The sequence below is a fragment of the Zosterops lateralis genome (genome assembly GCF_965231275.1).
Source record: "Zosterops lateralis genome assembly, chromosome: 2".
Taxonomy (NCBI): Eukaryota; Metazoa; Chordata; class Aves; order Passeriformes; family Zosteropidae; genus Zosterops; species Zosterops lateralis.
The window spans coordinates 60,437,603-60,460,103 of record NC_139763.1 but is presented as its reverse complement, the minus strand read 5'-3'; the positions used below and the strand labels follow the sequence as shown (position 1 = coordinate 60,460,103).

General features: G+C 40.5%; 1 protein-coding gene across 11 annotated transcripts in view; it reads left to right on the top strand.

Moving 5' to 3' along the window:
• The window catches only part of ELF1 (E74 like ETS transcription factor 1), an 87,259-nt gene that overhangs the window by 24,816 nt on the left and 39,942 nt on the right, over positions 1-22,501 (top strand). The window contains exon 1 of one of the 11 annotated variants that reach the window (XM_083884788.1): positions 15,141-15,236. The exons of the other annotated variants lie outside the window; for them this stretch is intronic. The gene's annotated coding sequence lies outside the window, so the exon portion shown is untranslated. Of the gene's footprint in view, positions 1-15,140; positions 15,237-22,501 lie in introns of those variants that run through there. 11 annotated transcript variants of the gene reach the window in all.

Sequence of the window (22,501 nt, the reverse complement as noted above, 5' to 3'; positions counted from 1 at the left end):
GTTTATCCATTCTTACCTTGGTGTGCTTTAGGCTTTACCTGTCAGCCATCTTCAGTGTTGGATCCGAGGGCTGGAGCTCAGGTCATTTATTTGTCCTTAAAGAGATCACTCCTCTTGGGTCATGTACTGAGTTCAAGCAGGCTTCAATGTGAAACTGATAGTAGTTTTGTTAGCCTGGAAAGAACCTCCAATTCCTAAATTTGCATGTAAAAATTATTTTTCTCTGTATTGGGGGAAAAGATACTATGGTTAGGATAATTTGCTAGGAGTAGGAATGCTAAGTACATAGGTTGGAAACTGTGGGAAAGAGTTGCTTTGGGATGGATTGAATGCCACTGTCTTCATCTATAATTAGATATTTTCATCTATTTCTGGAACACCCTATATTTAACTCATCATCAACATTTCTGTGTGAATATACCAAATACATTTTTTGTTATGAGAGAAATGTACTGCACTTCTTGAATGTTGCCGTTAGTGGACTAATGGTTTCATTGCTTCACTTGTGAGCTCCTTCCGCATTTCCTTCACCTTCTTGCGTGGTAGTGGTTTGACTTCTGAAGTGGGCTGAGTATAAATGTCACGCCACACAACTCCTGAGGTTCTGCGTTGGAAGAAAGAAGTGAGCTTGGGTGATTCAATTTTTTGTCTGCCCTCGAGAGAAAGAAACATTTTTACTTATTGTGGCTGCATATACTGTTTTGTCATACTGTATGTTCCTCTAGAGTTACTGGTGCTTTTCATGAGATCCTTTGACAGAAAGAAAAAAGCTGACAGGTTAGAAGAAAACTACCATGCTCTTCTGAGCTTTTTATCAAGTCACTTCTGCTGTTCTGGAGTTTTCAGTTATCTTGGTGTTTATTCAGTTTTAAGCAGCAGCTAGGGAAAGAAGTAGCAAAATATGATTGTGAAACTACAGTTACAATTTGTGATACCCAATGCTGACCACTGTCAGAAAATTAATGTTTAACTTGCCCTTCCAACCAGACTCAATTGCAAGTTAAAAGCAAGTTGACAAGGATATTGTCAGTTTTCCCCTCTTTGTGCCTGCTACATGTGCTGCCCTACATAATTTTGGAGCTAACAAGAATAGTTTCCCAAGGATGTGATGACATGGTTTGTTTTCAGTGGAGGCTGTCTTTCCAGCAGAAGATGACCCTTGTAGGAAGAGCTTTCATGAAAACTGTGTCTTGAAGTCACCAGGGCTTGCAGATTGTCTGCTGATGACAGAATTTGCCTGGCATTGTCCTCAGAGGTGGTGGTTACGTTATCCACTCACATCCTCCTGGTGCATTTTCTGTTTTGGGCTGTCATTCCCCCAGCTCCAGGGCCTCTGTAAACTATTTACTCTCTGTAGCTATTCAAGCTTTGTCCCGATGCCTGTAAATTAAGCATGCAAACGAGAGTGTGAGTTATCAAGAAAATAATTGTGACGCTTACGGCCATGGAGGGCAAAGAGTCGCAAACTGCACACATTGCAAGAATTCACTTCACTTTCCCTGTCTCGAGGTGCCTCCAAACCAGCCTGTTGAGAGCTATGTGAGCCCAGCAAAGGGCTCAGGTACTCTTGGTGATGAGCTGTTGGGAGGCCATCCTGTTGGTTCGGGGTTTTGTGTTTTTGGTTTTTTTTTAAAGGACCAATTAATGTTTATTTCAAAGAGAGAAAAGAAGGAACTGTAGAGAGGAAGTGTCCATTTGGGGACCTTTTTTCTGTAGAGAAAAAAGATGGTTTAGTCATATGAATGAAAATGAAACTTGGTGTTGAAAAACAGTCTACAGTTTGCTGAGGGTGGCTTGCAGCATTTTCAAAAGTGCTGGTCCTTTGTGGTGAAAAACGTGTCTTTCTTTTAGTGTCAGTTCGAAGCAACAGTGAAATAGGTTGCTTTTGAACCATCTAAATGAAACACAGTTTGAATTTGTCTGAAGGGGCTGTAATCTGAGGAACCTGATCTAGTTGAGGATGTCCCTGCTCACAGTAGGGGGGTGGACTAGATGAGCTTTAGAGGTCTCTTCTAACCAAAACTGTTCTATAATTCTTATGAAGAAACCATTGATTTAGATCATTTAAATATGGACTATGAAAGGATTTCTGGAGAAAAAAAGCAGCAAGAAAGTTACTTTTGGCAGAATATTTTCCTGTTTGGGCACTTTTGAAATACGTATATCTGATTATGAACATTTGATGTAATGCAACATTCTAACTTATTTTTTAATAAAAACCTAATTTTTAGTCTTTTAGTATGGTCTTTCAAATGACATATATTAAATCTTGTTTCAGTGGTACTGGGCTAGAAATAATTCTCAGCAGTAAGAAATATTGAAAAACTTTTGCCAAACTACAAGCTAAGAGCTTGGACTTGCAATTTTTTTTTTAATAATTAGAATGGAGTATTTGCAGAAAAGGTTTAATACTTTTGGAGTGATGTAGCTAGAAAGATATATTTTGTGTCTAGATTCTGGTGTTTGTAATGTTTAAAGCGTCTCTTATGGGTGCCATGTATTCAGGTGGGCTTTGAAAGCATTTTGTTAATTTGTAGTTTTAGACTTCATAAACAGAAAAGCCGTGATGACATTGATATATGATGACGTGAAATCTATGCATTTGAGGGGAGAGACAGTAGCAGTTATTACTTGCAAATAGCTAGCTGGGTAAAATCCCATTGCCTTGAGAGAGGAAACCCAGGACTACTGATGCATGCATGCTGCACAGATGCAACATGGCAGTAAAAAAAGGAAATAGAAAAAAATCGTTGTGAAGTTTGGTGGGTTCATTTTTGCTGCCTTAAATGCAGATCTCTAGGTGGGATGAAACCTCTACTGTGTGGAGAAAGCAGTTTCTTTCTGACAGAGACTGCCTTCAGAGAACCTGTTACACTGTCTGTCATGAACAAGCCTGGTATTTATTAACTAGATTGGAGAATAATGGTAGTACCTTGGTGCTGGCTCTGGTATTTTCACACACCGTGTGCTTACAGAGCTCAGGTGCACTGAAGGTGCTTCAGTCTCACACCAGCTGCTTTTTCACTCATAAGTGAAGGTATGTTGTAACTTCCCTGCTGGCTTGGTGGCACATCCCATTAAACCCATGCACCAGCAGTTTGCGTGGATGTGCCCTGGAGCACAGGAGGGACGTTTGGGCTAAGCAAGTTTTACTCGGATAGGGAGTTGTCCTGGAGGTGATGGGTTGTAAATCCTTAAAGAGCTCATTTAGCATCTGCCCAGGCCCTTAGCTTGCCCTTAGGTAAGACTCAGCAGTAAAGCTGTATTAGTTGAGGTAAAGTTGCAGTTTAAACTCCAGACCTACATTTCTGTAAACGTTTTTGTGAATTTAATTTAAAATGGGCCTTTAGTGAAACAGTCTGAGGTGGGCACGGTCATTCCCAGATGTTTCCTTGGCAGGCGCACTCCTCCAGCTGCTTGAGGACTGCCATCCTCATTTTTTCTTGCTGACAGCATAGATTGTTTCCTAGTGCTTTATTGCATTCCCCTCCCATCCGCAGTCCAGGCTGTTTGTGAGAGCAACCTTTTTTATTATCTGGTTCAGCCAAGATGAGCCAAGTTGGCAAGTCAGATATCGATGCCACAGAAGTTGCTGGGCTGGTTGACTGAACCAGGTTAGGGATTGATTTCAGAGTGGTGGAGCTGTGCAGTTTCTAAGAGCTGGGGTTGAGCAATAAGGGGAAGGACAAAGTAGCACAGTTGTCCTTGAAAAAGGACCATTTTTCATGGCCAATGCTTCAGCAAAGCAATACTTAGGATGATTGACTAACTCTCTTCTACACGTCGCTTTAAAACTTGTTTTCCAGTGAATTATTTGAACACCACAGCTAGATGCTTCTGATTGAAAACAAGAATGTGTTAACTAATAAATTAAGTATTGCCCAAAGTTATGTACAGGCGTAAGTCTTGATAATGTAAAATGGGAGGAAAAGGTGTTTGCTTGTTAGTTTGGGATCATGTGCAAATAAAAGCTTTTGGTGAAGGCAGAAGCTTGGGCTTTTTGTTCTTTTTACTTCAGAGAAGTAAAGTGAGAAGAAGGGGAAGGAAATGCAGGGATGAGAACTGCATTGCTACAGTTTTGAAAGAATGTTAACTTCTTGCTTTGTTTAAAAATATTTTAGTTATTCCTCTCTGCTAAATCAGGTTATTGAAATGAAATGATGACCTTTGCTCTGAGCCTGAAACAATCCAGAAGGAAAGCAGGTGTTCAAGAAGATTAAACCTCTTACTTCAGCTAAGAAGTGTTCTGGTAGGGCTGAGGTTCTAAGGGTGCCATATTCTTGCTGAGACTAAAAATGTAAGAATGAGGAAGAATTTTAGAAGTTATTATGGTCAGTTGCCAAGAGCAATGCCATGATAAATTATTAACTCGTTGCACTGTACTGCCTTGTAGTGCAAACAGAATAGCTGGTTATTGTGCTCTGCTTGGTAAGTCAACACTGTAAAAAATTCCTCAGTTATCTGGAAAATGTCTTCTTTGGGATGTTTATTAAAGGGATAGGGTAGAATTAAAAATCATGTTCCCCTCTGCCGAAGCTGGTTAAAACCGGTAGAAATCCATGGAAGCAGTTTCTTTCTTTCTGTCTCGGGAATCTGGTCAGCGGTTGTCAGTCAGCTCAGTTTCGCTTTTGCTCCTCTCTTTCCACAGTGCTTTGGTGAGGTGTGGTCCTTCCTACCTTCCCAAAAAACACACCGGAACAAGGCAGTTGGGCTGTTAGGTGCAGAGACATGAGGCAAGTTGACTCACAGCCCTTCTGCTGGAAAAGCTGTTCTGTAGAGACCACTCCTCCCGTGTTAGCTGTAACTGAGTCAGAACAAATGGAGGAGCATGTGGGTACCGTGCTGATGCCATGCAGCAATAGTCTCAAGGAATATATTTTAATCTTTTAAGAATAAAGTCATCCTGATTTTTTTTTTTGCTTTTATAAATGTAAATACCACAATATTAAGCTTTGCATTTTTGCTTAAGCTATATAGAGCTTGGAAACTTAGATGATTTTAAGGAGCCTCAAAATATTTTATAAATGAACATGCCCTTCCCCCCTTGTATCAGCCCAATGCTTCTTGCATTAAATTTCTAATAATATATAATTCATATAATAGATACTTATTTGCATGTAAATATTACTTTCTGTGTTTGTTATGCTTAGATCTAGTACCATAGTAATACACCAGGAAAATAAATATGTATGAGAATTTTTAAATGTTTGCTGTTATAAAATCTGTTGCTCTATAGCAGAACATGGATGAACTTTCAGGGTTAAAAAGAATATCCAGCTTGAGAGCAAACCATTTCTGGACCAGTGTCAGCATCTGCCACACCAGTTTTCTTAGGAAAACATTGAATCCTGCCAGTACATGTTGCAAGATATGACCAATGTGACTTACGAACTAAGAAGCAAATCTGCAAAATGCTGTTGGCTGTGTAGTATTGTTGGAATCTGAGATGGAAAATACTTGGGTTTTTTTTTTTCAGTTCTGCTTTTGCCAATCCAGCAAAATTTAGTAAGGTTCAGTTCGTGCTGCAAGGCTTTTTTGTTCAGAAAGGCTTTTGTGCAACCATTCCTTTTTGTATCCTTTTTTTTTTTTTAAAGTTTGTTGGCTGCTTGGGATTACTTAAGCACTTGTGGAGGGTGGGACATGTGTCTTAAGTGGATGTCAGAAATGCTGCTGAAGCAAACATTCTCTTAGTTTCTGATGGGTCCTAGTTTTGTTTTTTCATTCTGATTTCCAAGGCATGAAGTGGTCAAGCGTTTGATGACACAGAGTGATGTAGTCCTGTCTTTTGAGGCAGGGCACACCTCTGGTTCTATGGAATAACTGAGGTGGTCACAGAGCTCATGTGGGAGCTCATGAAAGCCAGGGAAAAAATATGCTCTGTCAGAGGAATCTAATTAAGGAATATGTTTCTAAGTTAGAAATGGGAAGAATTTGGACCCTGTTCTTTTTCAGGGAATTGCAAATCTCTGACTTTGAGATGTCTGTTCTGCTAGGAGTGCCAGTCACCCATGAAGGCATTTCTATTCTGAACTGTTTTGGGATGGGGACGGAGACCAGGTTAGGATGGAGCACCTCGGTTCCATGAAATGTGTCAGATACTCCTTGAAATCCAATGAAGATGTGTACTGCTTTTAAGTTTATGCAGAAAATTCTCCTAGACTGCCACAGTACTTGATAGTGTAAAATCGACCAAGTATCTACTGGTTGATATATTTCCCAATGTGACTGACTTACTTGACTGACATGTCTTCTGTTGCTTTAATCAGTAACCCTGCAGATAACAGCACAAAATTGGTTTTCCTCTGTTTTTTATCACCAGTTGCCCATTGATGGAAGAAGGATATGAGGCCACCTTAATAATTTCTCATCCTATATGAAAATACAGTTTTTAGGCCAACTAAGGAGATTATATTTTCTGACAGATGATATTATGGGGAAATCTAAGACTAAGCAGAAGACAGCTTTCAGAGGGGCTGATAGCATATTGCTACACATATAGATGCTATAGAAATTATAGCTGTGCTGGAGTTCTGCTTTTCATGAAGTTCTGCTTTGTCTAGCGGTTGGTTTTTGTGCTTACTGTGTGGGTACCAAATGCTTCTGCAGGGTTTCAATTTTGCAGTAGACTAATAGGTGTGTTACTCAAGGTATTACTGTTGGAAAAGCCCTGTAGATTGTTAACCTGCCTCCCTTTCTAGGGCAGGGTGGTCATAGAAAGGGCTGTAGAAAAGACACATATTTGGAAATGGCTTTTTGCCACTGGTTGTGATTCGTATCTGAAGATTTGGGAAAGAATCTTAAAATATTTCATCTGTTAAGTAAAGTAACTTGGTTTCTTGGTGGTGCACAAGCCTGGTTGAGGAAGAACAGACTCAAAAACCTCTACAGCTGGCCCTCCTGTTGTCCTGGCCCCGTTAGATGAGAATGTGCCACCGCTATTTTGTACACTGCTTTGGTGGCCTTCTGAGGCCACGTTTCAATACGCTTGACGTGTTTGCTTCTTTATCCATCCATCTGGCTGGCTTTCTGCCTGTGGGCCTAATTTACTTCTTTTTTTTTTTCCCTGTTTCTTCAGAAGGTGTCAGAGAGTCTCTGCTCCTCGTGGGCGTCCAAGGCCTCGCGGGGGACAGACCTGGCTGTGCAGGCAGGAAGCGCTGGCGGCTGGGCCGGGTATCTTCGGCTGCGCTTCCTGTCGGTTAAACCACGAGCAGGGGAGCAGATGTGCCAGAGATGACAACGCCGCCTGCCCCAGGCAGCCATTGTGTAACCAACTGTCTTCTCAGCGCCGTGCTCTGAGCCTGGGAGCTTGGGGCCCTGTGTCCCTCCCAGCCCCTTCTTTAGACACCTGGGAGTAAAGGTCAGGGTTTATTTAGTTCAACTGAAAGCAGGACTTGAACTCCTGGAGCATGAATTGTGAGAGAGTAACCATGGGAGTTATCCTAACACAGTGAGAGCTGAGGTCCAGTGTTCTGTTTTTCCCAGCTACCAGTGTGGGAGTTTTTAAATGCATTTGAGAAACGGGCAGGTTGGGCCTTAACTCATGCAATTTCACTAATATCTTTTCTGGGCAGGTGATTGCTACTGGTTACCTGACCAGTTTTTATTGTAAAATCTGTGATCTTTGGAGTGTTTTTTTCTTTTTAATTATTATTTTTTTCATCTCAATACACTTATGGTTTTGAGAGAGCTTTGGCTTTCAGTTAAACAGCTTTTAGAAGTGCACAGAAAAAGCACATAAAACCTTGTGTTGTAAATGATGTATTTTTTTAATGTAGGTTGCATGATTTCTGAAGATATGTATATTTTTGCCTCATAATTAATTTACTGAAACTAGAACTCTAGTGGATCTCTCCCTGCATCAGATTTTAGAGAGCTGAGTACTCTGCACATCAAAATTATTTTAGAACTGAAACTGTGCATACATTTTAACCTTTTGTCTCCCTTGGTGATCTTCCTCATGTGACAGCATACCTCCCAGAATATTGTTTTTTTTCTCTTAAACTGTATATTTGTTGACTAGCCAGCATTGAGTAGGAATGTCTTTGCCATGTGATGAAACGTTTCTGTACTATATGCTCTTTAAAATAGAGTGTTTCAGCCTGAAGGGCACATTACTCAGGGTGGGGAAGAGTAGAAAGGTTGTAGGGGCAGTGAGATTGGGTGAGTAAGGGTTTAGGGGTGTTCTTATTGCTGTTGGTTTAGGCTTTTTTCTCCTGCCTTGTGTTGGGCTCTGGGGCACTTTTGCATCCACAGAAGAGCTGCTCTCACAGGGGTAGGCGCCGCTCTGAGCTCCTGGTTCACCAGTTTCTGCAGGGCCAGGAGCCAGCACCACACGGGCAAAACTCGGCATTTTGCCTCTGTGAAAGGCACCAGCTCTGGCATTTCTAACATAGCTGCGCTGGAAGCCTTTCACAGCGACGGGATGGTTCTGCTGGCCTTTCTCCCTTTCATTTTTTGAACACTCTTGTCCTCAGCACTGTCATATTTGAGGAAGGAAAGATACAAACAGGGCACAATCCCTGAGGAGAACACATAGTAAAACCTCCACAAAACCTCTTGAAGTGCATGGCATCTTGAAAAAAGGCATAGATTTGGGAGGTTTTACCCACCCCCACACGATTCTGATATTATTTCATTGTATCTATGGTCACAGTAAACCACTGAGACTTCACAGAAGCAGATGAAATGTTAGACAACAGAAATGAAAAAAAGAAAGGAGGGTGGAGGATAAATTAAAGGATGGATTAGAAACTATGTAAAGCAGCCTGTCTCTGCATTACCTTGTTTGTTGTACTAGTTATCTTCCATCTACCACTCAGCTTTCCCTTGTGTTTTCTTCTTTTGCTTTTTTCATTTGGTCGTTTTTTTTAGTTCTTTATTGTGGGGGGTTTTGTATAGTTAGTTTTTTGTTCGTTTCATTGGGGTTTTTTGCTTTTTTGTTTGCTTGGGTTTTGTTTGTTTGCTAGTGTAGGGTGGGTTGCTATTTTTTTATCTTCTTTTTTTGTTTGTTTTTCTTTTTCTTTTTCTCTTTTTTTTCCTCCTGACTCTGTATGGGTTGAATGTTGTCATGGGAGAGGAAGGAGTGAGTTAGAAGTGATACATAAAAAACATTTTGCCTCTGGTTCCTATGATAATTTGCAGGTTTTCATAACAGAAATGATGAGTGCCGAGGAACTTCTTGTGTGATGAGGCTGTGGTGCTGCAAGAAAAGCTGGAATGTTTGTTTTCCCAGAGACCTGAATGAAAATTATCAGAGGGCTGGAACAGCTATCCTGTGAAGAAAGTCTAAGAGAATTATTCAGCCCAGAAAAGAGAAGACTCTGGAGAAATCTTGTTGCAACCTTTCAGTGTATAGGTGGGAGTTAGGATAGAGGTGTTTTACCAAGTCCCGTCATGCCAGGAAAAGGGACAATGGTTTTTGACTGAAAGAGCATAGATTTAGATTAGACATAAGGAAGACATTTTTGACAATGAGGGTGGAGAGGCACTGGCACAGATTGCTCAGAGAAGTTGTGGATGCCCTATCCCTGGAAGTGTTCAAGCTTAGGTTGGATGGTGCCATGAGCAATGTGATCTAGGGACAGATGTCCCTGCTTCTGGCAGCGGGGCTTCAATGATCTTCAAAGGTCTTTTCCAATCCAAATCAGTTTTTGATTCCCTGCACTGGGGCCTGCATCAGCTCCTGATAATTTAGTGAAGTCAGATGTGACCTAAAGAAGGACCTTCCATCTTCAGGAGATGCAACCTACCTTTGCTCCCATTCATGATATGGAAAACTTAGAGCAATCTCAGTTCTTTCTTGTGGAAGCATTAAAGGTTCTCAGAATGGAGGAAAGGTAGGAACAATCTTTTCCTTGTGGGTTAAAGTGGGGTAAAGCTGCTATAGGAGAAATATGTCTCCTCAATTCCCCTGCTGTGTACGGCACTGTAAGGGTGTCTCTTTTGGAAACCATGAGTGGACAGCCCCATTCAGACAATGCTCGAGAGAGGGTGCAAGGGCATGCTGAAATATCTGTATTACTCCCTCTACAGAACTGAGGGGAGGTAGAAAGAAGCCTCCAGGTTTGTGAGCCACTGGCTGTGGTGAGATTGTGCTGCTTCCTTTTGCAGAATTAGACCAAGTTGGGCACACAACTCAGCGCAAGGTGTTGGGGTGATTTTGTGTTTTCCCCAGGTGATTTGGTTCCCCCTGCCTGCTGCCTTGCTTTTCCCCACAACTGGGGAGTCAGGCTGGCTCACAGAGCCCAGTGGTCGGGGCTGCAGCTGGATGGCACAGGCATATGTGCAGCAGCCACATCTGATGTCTTATTTAGTTCTACAAAAGACATGGGAACTTGAATGATGAAATGAGGCTTGAATTTCTCTACACCTGGTTTGTGGGAGCTCTGAAAATTTCCAGAATACACCGATTCTGTAGATGCTTTCATGCAACACTCATAAATTCTGTGTCAAGTTCATTTCATTAGCAGTGGATTTCTGTGTCTCCCAGGAGCAGGTGTGTGCTCATATGAGAGTGACTTAGGCTTCAGTGTACACTTCCCCAGACATTACGAAATGAGGAATACTGGCCTGTCCAGACACTGCCTTCCCTGGAGGGACCTTTACAGACCCTGTTCCTTTTCCATAACACTCTCAAGAAAAATCTTTTTGCTTTTTTATTTTAGTCTTGTTGGTCTTTAAGTTGTGCTTTGTCACTGTTTGAAATCCCATGGTGGGAATTGTTAGTCTAACAGCAAATCAGAAGATAATTTATATTCTCTTAATAGCCAAGTTCAATAGTTTGAAATTCCCCAGACTAATAGTCTCCCTTCTTAATCCCACCCCATGCAAATACTTTAGAACATAAATTTAGGCTACACTGATCTGTAAAAAGAAAAATGTACAAATGGCATGGGAATATTAGTTTCTGTCTTATTCTGCATAGCTGCAAGTTAATGTATTTATTATTGTAATTATGCTAAACATTATGAAGCACATGCATTTTTAGAAGAACCTGAATGAATATATTGCATTTCAGAGTGCATTAAAATTGGGAGCTTAAAAGCCCAAAAAGCTAACTTTTAATTATGTCTTGAGTGAATGTTCTTCTCCACTGCAACTGTGTAAGTAGTCTCTCACCTTGAGGATGTTTTAAAGGCATGATTTTAGATATTCTTTGTTTGGTTCTTTAACTAAGATGTTTTTCTGCAGACATTTAAATTACTTGGGGCTGTAACTTGTTATGTCCTGGATGCACGTTCAGTACAGCAGAAATGTCTGCACTCTTCATACTGTTAATGCTGCTTCTCCAATTCAGGCAGCCTTCAGCACCTCATTGATTTAACCCAGCATCAACTTTTGAGGAAGGGCAATACTGAACAAATAGGTGAAGGGCATTGTTTCTAAAAAGGCATTTGGTTCAGGACTCTTACTGGGTAGGATTAAGAAGCAAAAACACCATCATACTCCAGGTCCAAGGACTGGTGGATGAAAAGCTGGACATGATCCAACATCATGTGCTTGCAGCCCTGAAAGCCAACTGCATCCTGGGCTGCATCAAAAGCGATGTGGCCAGCAGGGTGAGGGATATGATTCTGCCCCTCTGCTCTGCTTTTCTGGGAACCCACAGTTCTGTGAGTCTGTGAAAACAGCACAGTTCAGTGAATTTCTGACTTGAAACCTGGAAGGTAATGATTACCTTTTGAAAAGCTGTCTGAAATGAAACAAACAAATGCAAGAGGGAAATAAGAACAGTGTAGAAGCATTTGCCTCTCAAAATGTTATTAAAGCATATAAAGTGAATTATGCTGAAGATGCTAGTAGGGAGAAAGAAAGAAAGATGATGACCAAGACGAGAGATAAAAAGCTCAAACCAGCAGCTTCTCTGCAGGGATGAAGGAGTCATCTGTGGAAGATTTAGAGACAAGTGAATTGTGTTGCTTTTTTCCATGTACAGTGGGGAGTTAGTCTGTGTGTCTACACTGGATGAGATTGTTGGTATAACCTGCACATGGAACTCTTTGTGCTATGTGCTCCACACCCATAAGTAGCTGGCTGTCTAGTAACAAGGTGGTTTGTGTACCAAACAAGTTGCAGCAAGAGCCTAAGGTCTAGGTTTTGTTGGTTTAGTTTTTTTTTTTTTTTTTACCTTTGTTTTATTTTGAAATCCCTCTGGCTATGTAATACTCACATTTTCTAACCAAGACCACGTCCCTCCCTCCATGTGTCAGTGCTGCATGTGTGTTGGTACTTTTTTAAAGTGGTATCCAATCTCAGGTTCAGTTTTAAGCTAATGTTTCGAAAATATTCCTTGAGTTCAGAGCAAACTGGTCAGCAGGTGACTTTGCTCCCTTTCCTGCATGGTGCAGATCTTACCTATTGTCTTTTACTTGAGAGAATCTGGAGTATCTTGTTCCATGTCTTTCTCTTTGATGAGCTATGATGCCAGTACAAATTGCCCATGCAGAAAGCACGGCCCAGCTCAGAGCTGTGAGGCATTCTGAGGGAAGATACACAGTTACAGTCTTCCAGCCAAATTAGCCTTCACCTCTTCCACCTGCGAATTTAAAAAACTTAGGTCCCTCAGTCTATAATTTTCAATAAATTTCAATTTTTTTTTTTTTTTTTTTTTTTTTTTTTTTTTTTTTTTTTTTTTTTGTTAGGCTTTAGATGACATGTGAATTGCAGCTACAGTGATCTGTAAAATACAATACACTGGAAATCAGACAGAAGATTTCATCTCAGAAAGGAGTAACAAATATCTTGCCTTGGGAGACTCTCTTAAAGATGTGGTTTGTTTTGGTGTCTTGTTTAAGAGACCAGGTCTACCCTGGCATACATAAATGCTGTCTGAGCTACCACAAAAGCTGGATTAAGCCAAACATAAAGTTGAATGCTCTTGTGCTAAAAAACCTCCAGACAATTATATTAGAAAAGACAGTGAAAAGGTCTACCCCAGACTCATCAGACTTGGAGGTTAGTGGGAGGGAGTTCAGGAGTCTGACTGAGGGCTCTGACTCTGTTCCTTATCAGTCTGCCTGATTGTAGGTATGGTTTGGTACTTTGCACCTCTTCTTAAACTACCTTTCATTGCCATTTCTACAGACGTCTGAATTAAGTAAATCTGCTTTTGAGATGTTAGGAGGTGGTGTCACCTTTTCTTGGGTTGGGCATTTTTGTTGCTTTTTGGGGTTTTTGAATCTATATGAAAGCTCAGTGCAAGTATCAGCTTTGTGATTTTGACAGCAGGAGATGTGTCTTAATTTTTCCAAGAGATTTGCTGATGGAGATTTGTCTCTCCCGTCCCAACATCATGAGTAAATCCCTGCCTGTGTTAGGAATAGTGTTGGACTCTCCAAGCACTTAAAACCAAAAAAAAATCACAATACTACTTGCCTTAGTTCACTTGTCAAACTGTTTTAGAAAAAACTTCTGAAAAGAAGTAATCTCAATTGTTGTGACAGAATGGGTGACAAAATGGACCTTTGGGGATGTTTAGGGAAGGTGTGTTTTGGGGCATTGGTTACATATTGGAGAAAACAGGTAACTTCTTGCCTGGTGCAAAAGTTCTCTCTGATTAATTCCTGTGGTATAACCATTGGAAATGTGTGACTGAGTATTTAATTTCTTATATTTATGGGTAAAGTTAAATGACTATCTTTGTGGCAGATAGATTAAAAAGCTTCAGGCATTGTTTGCAAAAGCATGTTTTAACTGATAAGCTTTATAAACAAGACGGAAATATGTATCTGTATTTTACTTGTGTCATTGTTAACCACAGTGTTAACTTGAATATAAATAAAAGTGTTCTTGTAAATGAGTGGAATTTCTCGAAGACCAAAATGTTTGTCTAGTTGTGAGTTGGAGCAGCTTATGGATAAGTGTTAGTTGCAGTGCTTTGTGGTATGGGCTGTACTCTGAACTGTTTCTCATTACAAGCCCTCTTAGCCATTTATTTTTTTGCTTTGCCCTGATTGGGTCTATGATTCTTATCTAAAGGAATAAAAGTTACTGAAGTAAAGATTTAAGTTAAAGCAGGCTGGAATTGAAGTTCTTCTTGTGTGCTTCAATCTCTGCTCTCTTGAGTTAACTTGCTTGTAAGAGTGTAATGGTGTATCTCAGTTATATATTCTCAGCTTTAACAGAATGGATCTCCAAAAAGGAGCGTGCCTGAGCAATCCTGGATGAGTTGTAAGAATATAAATATATTTGTTTGTTAGACCTCTGTTTAAGTCCAAGATGCATGTAGGAAAGCGAAGGTTCTTGTCATACAAGGACACATAAAGTACCTTGTGTAGTCCTCTGAAGCCCGGCCACTGCAGCTGATGGCCATGGGATGGCCTTGCATCTTGTGTAAAGAGGGAAATAGCTGCTCCTTTTGTTTCAGCATTGCAGGGTTTGACTTGCCACTATCCTAGTCGGTGGAAATAGGGTTACCAGGACACCTTCCAGAGAGGGAAATTAGGCTGAAAGCCATCAGGGAGATGGTGGAACAGCCAAGCCCAGGGCAGCACCACATCGTGGCTGGGCAGAAGGAAGCCGGTGTTGCTGGGAGAGCCGTGGGCTGGAAATGCCATCTCCTTGCACCATTCTGTTGAGAACACGCCTGCCTGCCTTCTGCTCTAGCAGCAGGGTCTGAGGGGAGGCAAGGGATCGGTGTAATTCCATGATCTTGAGCCCAGAATGGGGGTTGGGGTTTCTCAGACCTGCTGAGATAAGCAGCAAGTGCTTCCAGACCAGTGTTCTCGTTGGAGGTAGGGTCTGCAGGTGCAGGTTTGTTCTTGCGGCATCTTGGAGCCTCTGTTCTTGGCATAGCCTGCCTGTGTTCACAGTTCCAAAAGTGAAATCTCACTCCATTCTGTAGCTGTGAGGTCAGAAGGAGAAACTACTCTGCTGCAAATATTTTGTAGGTGATAAAGTCTAGAATAAACATTTCTCTTGTTGGTAGAAAGGGTTAAGCATTGAGGGCAACAGGTATAGGCAGACTTAGGTATGTGATATGTTCGACTTTTGCAAGGTGCTATAAATGTTGGCTCCCTGTAATCTGATACCAGGGTAGGACAGGCTAACCTAATGGAGGAAAATAGACAGCAATGTAAAAGAACTGGAAATTCAAGTCTAGCTGACTAATACCAGCCTGCTCCAGAGGCTTTTGACTGTTCATTTTGCTGACAGCTGACAGCAAATGAGAGGCAAACAATAGAAACATGGCCTAATCTGCTCTGAATTCATACAGATTTTTTAAAGACACTGCAAAGGTAAGACCCTTTATATTTCTCAACCTGGCACATGCCGAATGAAACCTTGAACATAAACATTGCTGACAAGATCTGAGTACCAAACTGAGGCTTGAAGTCTGCTTCTGTGAGTTTGGGAAACAGGAGGCCTCAGCAGGTTCTGTGTGGATTAGTTTGTGCTCCTATCTAGCTGGTGCACATCAATTAAATTCATATTTCTGAAACCACTTTAGTACTAAAACACAGAAATGCAAATCAAACAGCACTTCTGTGGCTATGTCGGAGAGTAATTTTGAACTTATTAAAATATTTCGAACTTATTAAAATAGTTTGTTTGTTGTGCTTAACAGTCCAGTTAGAAGAGTTTTTTAAAAAATTAATTGCACAAGGAAATGCACAGAGTGCTAAAAATCTGTGTTGCACAAGTTGTAATGGGATTTTTACTGTGCTGGGTTCAGTAGCAGATTTTGCAGAATGCTGAAAAACTCCTGTGGGAGTTTAACTCCGTAATCTAGAATTACTGATGCTTGGCTGGAAGAGGTTGCCCTGAATAAGAAACTTTCAACTTGAACTTGATCTCTGATGGTCTCTTATTTCGTTTTCCTTTTACATACATATATATATATATATAGTGCTCATTTATAGAGCAGCTAAAGAAAGAAGTTATTGGGTTTCGCCATCCATTTTTCTTTGGTAAACTTTACTTTTACTTGCAGGTGATTTAAAAATAATGACTGTGCTAATTTATGGGCAAAATAGTTTTTAGACAGTGATTGACAGTTTCATGTCAGTATTGGGTACAGACTGGCAACTGGTTATTTGTGAAGTTTGGCGCCCTTCCAAAGCAATTATGTTTAGTTACTCTGATCTTTCTTCCTCCCACTGCCACTGCTTCATTTTCCTGTGTGTATGTATTAATCAAAAGAGCAAAATCTTTCAGGGTCAAACAGCTCTTCTCCCATCCACCCCTCTTTTACATGTTTCCTCATATCCTGTTTTAGCTGTCTTGGAGCTCAGCCCTTCCGCTCTTTTTGTATTGGGATCTTTCCCTTGGAAATTAGTGAAATTTGACTTATTGGCATCTCTGTTGTTACAGATGCTTATAGGGTTGTGGTCTTAATGCTCCATAAAAGGTGCTATTAAATGCCAGAAATCACTTAAAGGTGCTTTTTAAAGCATTTATTTTGTGTCACTGGAATAATGCATTTGGTTTGCAAAAATTTCTGAACCAGATTTGGGTTTTCATCAATTTACTGTTTTCTTGGTATCTTTTTTAAAAACAGCCTTTTTGAGATTTTGTGCAGTGTAAAAAATAGGAAGATAAATTTGATACTAATGTTACTTATTAATGCTGATAATTTGGTTATCTTATTACAAGACATAAAACCAGTCCTGTCTCTGCAAATTGACTATTGGATAAAATAGCATATACTAATTGCTGTAGGAGAGAGAGTAATGAGAGATCTTTTGTTTTCCTTTCTCTCCATAATTAGTATCACTTACCGCTTGATGAGCTGGGCTAAGTGGACATTTCTGGTGTTACATCCAACTTGTAGTCCATCCATTCTGGTTTTGTGATGTTTAATATATTACTGTTTTTCTGGTGGAGAGTATGCAAATTGAAAAGTGTACAGTTAACAGGAATAAAATGACAGCAAAATCCTGCATTTAGAGACGGGTGATTGCAGTCTGCATTACTGAAGGTTTGTTGTGTGTTAAGACAGCTCTGTTCCATTGTTTAAAAAGAAATTAATATGTAATGGAGCTAGTTTGGTCTAATTACATTGAGCTGTCTTTAAAACATTTTACAATTTTCCTAAGCTTTTGAAATCCGTCATGTTCGTAGCAAGGAGTTTGAGCGAGTACATCTAGGCTGATGCATTTTTAATTGCTTTCCTTCCATCCTTTTAAAACTAGTTACTTCTTAATTGAATGTCTCCTTGTTCTCATTTTATTAGCTGGGAAATATGATCACCTGATTTTTTCCTTTCTTTGCCAATAGTGATGATTTAACTACAAAAGGCAGAATCAAGGGGCAGACCAAGTTAGTGAACTGCTAAGAGTTTTGGAGCAGCAAACCACACTTCCCAGCCTCTGCGTTTACTGGACATCAGCACATTTGTGTACCATTATGCAGCAGCAAGAGGAGAAGCAGCCCTTTGCTATGAATGTTATGTTTTCAGCTGGTCTTTGGATCCATATTGCATTGCTGAACAAAACATGCTTTCAGAAACATTCCCCATAAAAAAGCCTGATGGTTTTGTTAGGATAAGAGACCTTTACATAGTCCTACAGAGAATTCTTAGAAAGATGGGCAGTCATACTGTTGGTTGCCAGGGAGCTTGGTGTGATGGTGTGCTTGTGGCCAGCATTTTTCAGGTGGTGGAGGCCTGACTTACCCCCCTCTTTCTTTTTGACAGTGCCTGTGCACAGATGTTAGCTTTCCAAGACCAATATGTTCATACTGCCTTGAGATGTTGGTGCTGCTCCATTCCCTGGCTGGTAGACAGTCTGTGGAATTCTTGCAGGCTTGGCAAACTGTGTGTTGTCCCCATGGAGGGGACACTGGCCTGGGGGACACTGGCCTTTTAGGTGTCCTTTTAAGGTGTGTGGGGGGATAGTTCATCTTACTTGTTTGGCTTTCAGTGGATGAGGGGAAGATCAAGCCAAGTATTTTCGCAGTGGCATTGGGGTGTTGATGAGCAGCAGTGGGTGGAGGTGACTGAACTGGAAGCAGAGAAGGAGGACTTTCGCATATCCCCTTGTTTTACAGAGATGTGGGAGATTGTGGGTTTTTTTAAATTTTTGTTAGGCCAAACAGCTGCACCAGAAGTTAAAAGTCAAGTCAGTAGAAGGACACACATTTGATGCGTATGCTTTGGTGATGTGATGCATGTGCTCCTGGATGGAGAGCGTGCTGATGCAGCTGCAGCTGCCGTGTGTGTGCCGGGTCCTGTGTCTGTGAGGGCAGGTGGAGCAGCGGCTGTGCACTGAAGCGTTACCTGGCTTTTATCTAACTGTAATTGAAACATGGGATTTATCTGTCACCTGAGGCTTCAGCAACCCAAATTCAATCTGAAAAGTTTCAAAGCTGTGTGAGTAGCCAGATGATGGCTTAACCACTTCCAAAAGTTCACCCTGCTCTTCTCTTCTCAGAGTTGAATGTGCCGAAAGTCAGGCAGCTGCAAAATGATGTTTGAATGCACTAAACAGTTTTGATTGGGATGGAAGGGGAGCTGGGGGCTGGCAGCAAGGAGGAAAAGAGGTCCAGTCTCTCACATGAAATGTGGAGAGGGGTGGGATGGAGTTGTCCTATCATGGGGATGGGTCATGTCCCATCTCCTTAACCTCTTCTTATACTGTGTAGCCAGTCTATGAAAATGCAAAATTCAGTTATTTTCATGCCTGGGGAGTGGGGAAGCAGGAAAGTGGATTTGGACCCTCTATTCCCCCTGGAGTGTCCTTGCTCCCTTGCTTTAGGTCAGCTAACTTTTCCCGTAGAGTTGGCTTTACTTTGCTAGAGCAAACCTTGCAGAGAGGTGACTAAAACCCAGCCTGACCTTTCCTTGCCTGATCAAATTATGGAGCCTTGCTCTTAACAGATACTCGAGTACCTTTTTTTGGAGCTCAGGAGCTTCAGTAGTAAAGCTGGGGAGAGCCTGTCTCACCTCAGTATCTTTTAGGTTGCTCCTCAGGCCTGGCCTGTTGGTGGTATGCTGATCTTTTGTTGCTGCAGCATAAATCAGTTACTTAGAGTGCGCTACATCTGCACACCTACACTGATTTGGGGCTGCCTTGACACATTGACTGTGCTGGCGGGAGAGGATGCAGAGAGAACAAAGCCTCAACCATGCTTTAATTTTTTTCAGTTTTCCCAGCAGTGCTCTGCCAGGTTGCTGGGTTTGTGTACAACAGCTGTTACATAAATGTGCTGAATAAAAGGGACTTGAAAAATATGAGGGAACATGGGAGATTGGAAGAAAAGAGTTTTCAGGGGTGGAGGAGTCTGTAAACAGTGCTGGAGCCATTACTGTTAATAGTCCGGAAAGGAATCTTGCCTCAAATTAAATACTCAGGCTACAAGAGAGGGTTACAAAAAAGGAGATGAAAATGTGATATATATATATATATATATATATTTTTTTTTTTTTTTTTTGTGATGGCAGAGAGTTTGTTGTTTGTGTTTTTTGCTCTCTTTGGAGTAAATGTCTGTTATTATATCAAGTGGGCTCATTTAATTTATTTGATATTGACTGGATTTTATGTCATTTTGGGGTTTTATGTGTGTTTATATTTAACAGATAAACCCTCTTACTCTCTGTCCTCCTTGCTGTATGTGCACTGAAAGCCTGTGGTTTCCAGACAGGCTGCAAAACAGGGATTTATTGATACTGATGATTTCTTTGTCCTTAGTGAAAGCTCAGCAAAGGTCACTCTGTTGGCTTGTATTATGTCAGCTGCCCTTTGCACAGTTTGCCCTAGGCAGCATGGATGCTCTCAGAAGACTTGGTCTGTTCCTTATGCTGTTTCTTTCCTTCCTCAGTGCTGCCCTCTTAACCACGCTGTTTTTCTATCTCCTTTAGTTTGTGTGAGCAGTTGAAAGGCTGAGCTTTCAGAAACTTTTTGTGCCAAGTGACATTTATTAATTTGTTCTTCTTGTCATTTCATCAGTGCAGATGCCCTGGGTCTAAGGACACGTTTCAAATCCCTTGTCCTGTGCAAATCTGTAATATTACTGAATAGTAAAAATAAATCCATAAAGAATGACACAGCATACTAAACTGTTAACATTTATACTTTGTATGGACTGTATATAAAGATCATTGTTGGTCTGGGATTTCTGCATTAAGAGAACTGCAATATCATTCATCTTTGCCCTCTTTTTTAAGAAAACCTGACTCTATGATGATACTTGTTCATTATCTTAAAGGGATGTGACTCTTTAAAAGGTGAATTGACTCCGAGTTGAACTATCCTAAATCTCCACTGGTAGAACGCAGTTAAGAATTCGAGTGAAAAGGTGTGGTTGCCATCCATGTGTTTGACCTCATCTGAGATGGTTTTCATTCCTCCTGTTCAGATTTCCAGGTGATACCTTCAGTCTTCCCTTTCCTCTGATTCAGTCTCCTCTTTTCCCTGTATCCAAGATGGTGCAGAGAAGGAAGGGTTCAGTTTTGCCTTTCTGTTAAGTCACAACTTTGACATTTCTAGGCTAGTGCTAATGCTGCAGACTGTCTTAGGAAATCAATGGGAAATTCCAATCTCAAGTTATTTGTCCCCTTGTTGAACAACTGGAACTGTTTCATCAGTAACTCAGAATTCAGATCGACACTTGAATCTTAAAGCAGCTAAGCTGGTTCTTATTTTAAATGTAGAAATGATCTTATTAATTTCATGGGAAAGGCAGTGCAAGATGATTAGTCATCTTTAGTAACCCTAAATGGGACTGGATGCAGTAGCTTGCTGGAGGCATCTTTCAGCTCATCTGGAATGCACTCAGTACCAAGACTAGCTGACCTTTAGCAAATTTTTAGGTTTCTGCCTGATACTTTGATACCTGCTACACCTTCTCCAGTGTGGTGCCATAATCTTGTTTTCATTACAGTGCTTGAATGATGATGTAGTGTGGCCTGTACTGGCTCATATTATCAGGATTTGAAAGAGAATTTGTGGATTTGTGGCTCCAGCATGAAGTCTAGTTCCGATATTGCAGCTTCACCATTGGCACCAAAAATGTTGATTCTGGGGGTATTTCTTGGAAGCTTTATTGAACTGGCTCAGTTAGTTCTCAGTGGGCTAGGACTAACTGGAGGGTATAAATGGCAAAGAGAAGTGGGGAAAAAGTTATGATGTCTAGGACAGAATCCTACAGTGCATCTTCTGGGATACCAGAGTAGCTTGTAGTAAGGGTTAGATTGACTGAATGTGCTTTTTGACAGACTGATTGAGGAGCTTGTTTCTAGATGTTGAAATCAGTGCATGAGGGGAGTTTCCAGGAGGATTAAAGTAACTTGAGTTCAGTTTCAAGGATTAAGCAAAATTAAGATGTTTGTTTATATTGCTGTGTCTTCATGCTGCTTTTTATAATATATTTGTACAACAATTAGTAAAAACGAAACCAAAATCTTACTTCCACTGTAGTTCTTAAAATTTGATGTAAATTTTATGATAATATATATTGGATTCCCTTTCTCCTAGGATTATTTGTATGTAGTCAAGCTTACTGTGCATGTGAATAGAATTTACACGTTTTATGCTGTTTGCAAATAACGTATTTTCTACTCCCAGATGTATGTAAAATCAGGCCAAAAACCATAGTCATGTTTGTGTTAGCCTGTAGACAGCAGGACCCCATGATAGTTGGAATAATGAAAGCACAGTTTATAAAAATAGATGTGAAGGGAAATATAGCTGGTTTAGAATTCTGCTGGCTTCTGTGAAAAGCTGCTCTTGTTTTCTATATGGCAGAGAAAGTAATATGGATTAAAGGAAAACACTTTTGCATTATTCTGCTGTGCTGGTGTTGCCCAGTAGATTATTTGCTATTACTATACACTGCAACAGAAATAATGAAAAATATCCTGCAAACAGTAATAGTCTGAGTCCCCAACCTTTATACGGTTAGATACAAAAGCTCACTAAAGCCTGTTCACTCAGTTGTCATTGGATTTGGTGCTAATGTTGTGATTAGATGTTTCTTTTGTAAAAAGAACGTATCACTCGACTTTATCGATAGAGCCCTTGGTGGTTTTGGGGAGAAGGAACAGTCTTGCATCACTGCATCCCCACAGTGGAGAATTCCTAAAACAGCTTTTGACTGACCATTGCTACAGTGCTATCAGATCATTAGGAGTTTCATGTTAGCATGAAGTGTGACTGGTTTAAGCAGTGTTTATGTGGATCAAATGGATTATGCTTCTGCAGTCTCTTAAATGATATTAAATCGGGATAATTAGTTTTGCATCAAGAGTTTAGTTGTTTCTTTTTTTCAAATAAAAAGTAAGGAAATATTACTTTATGCCTTTTAGTAAGTTTACTGCCACAGCTTTGTATCTAATGCATTTAGTGTACATTTTGTTATTGTAGTATCTACTGTAAAATATTAATGTTTTACAGAATAATGAATAACTTAGCACTAATTGAAGAGAATGTCAGTTCCCAGTGCATGTGGGGAATGTCTAAAATTTTTGGGGTAGCTTGATCTGCAGTTTTCCTTATATTTAAAGCTTACCTGGTAACCTGTGTCTCCAACATGTCCTTTATCCAGATTTTACATTGACTCAATT